Here is a 1,561-nt window from a genome sequence, read left to right on the forward strand (position 1 = left end):
TTCGCTTTCTTCATTTCTTCTAAACTGATCTCATGACTTGTCAAATCCGATTGGATTTTCTGTTAGGAGGATAGCATTGTTATTCAGCAGGCTCAGCGAGTAATTGTAAACAATAACTCACTTTTCAAGAGGATACCATTAAAACTCTACAAAACCATTATTACCATGTAGTCTCCTTTAAAATGACAGGAAATATTTTGTACTTACCAAAAGTTTTTTTTTTAAATGAAAGTCTTGCCTATTGACATTATTATGAAAATGAAATAATAACCATTTTGAGTTGATAGGAATGAATAGTTATCCCAGATATCATTTTCAAGAGAGAATATCTATTTATCCTGAATATGTAGAACTAACATGGTTTTATCTTTTAAGTTACACTCCAATCTGACTAAAGATAAGATATTAACCTTTATAGAAGCAGCAGGTGGCATAGAGGGTAAGGTGCTGGATCCCGTGTGGCTCATTGCATGGTTCGAGTCCTGGCCACAGTAGCTTGAAAAACTTACTAAGTGTGTGTGCATGTGTGCATAAAATCCCAAGAGGAAAATGGAGAAGGGATTGCAGCATGGTCATTTTCCTGTGTGTGGGGGGCGGGGAGGGGGGGAGGAGTTGATTGAGCTTTCTCAAAATTCATGCCGGGCACGTGTGCGTGAGTGCCCAAGATCCCAAGAGGAGAATGATATAATTGCAATTATTCGATGTGTTTAGAATAGGCAAATCCACAAAGACAGAAAGTAGATTGTTGTTTACAGAAGTTGGGGGAATTAGAAAGTGGGAGGAGCTATAAATAGGTAACAGAATTTGTTTTGGAGTGGTGGAAAATGGGGGAGGGTGAGAGGAAGGGAATCAAGGGAAAAAAGAAAGAAGCAAAACATTTAAGGGACAAAAATGGGGAAATTATCTGTTGTTAATAACGTGTATGATAATATCTTTAACTGGACTAGTATACAGTGTATTTGTGCTGGGAAAATTCATTTTGTAAGCTGTAATGATATATAGTGATTAAATGCCTAAAAATTGTTAAAGGTAAAGTAGTAAACACAATGCCTTTTAAACAATTAGACTGCCTTCAAAACCCTAACCATAAGCCCCCCGCAACACACAAAAGATATGAGAAAGTTGCATGTGGACAATATTCCTTAATAGCAACCTTTACTTAGTCATTCTGTGTCATCTTTCAATTAAATTTTAGGGAAACTACTTATCTAAGGAAGAGAAGGTTTTCTTTCTTTTATTATTATTATTTTTAGAAATAATAACATGATTTCTGGTTTATGCATAGATACTGTATATCTTTGTGGGCTATAGTATGGATTATTAAAGCATGTGTACAGCAATAATCCAATTAAGGATATATACATAGTCATCTTTAACAGTAAACATTACATAATGTTGTACACATTTGTTAATAATTCTACTAGGTTTTTAAAAAAATATGTATTGAATTGTCCATAGTTTTTACTCTGCTGATATTAAATGCCTGAACAGGCATTCTTTTTTGTCTAATAGATGCTTAATGGATTACTATAAATATTGAGTTTTGAACTTTAATGACTAT

This window comes from Tupaia chinensis, unplaced genomic scaffold, assembly GCF_000334495.1.
Source record: "Tupaia chinensis unplaced genomic scaffold, TupChi_1.0 Scaffold000600_1, whole genome shotgun sequence".
Classification (NCBI taxonomy): domain Eukaryota; kingdom Metazoa; phylum Chordata; class Mammalia; order Scandentia; family Tupaiidae; genus Tupaia; species Tupaia belangeri.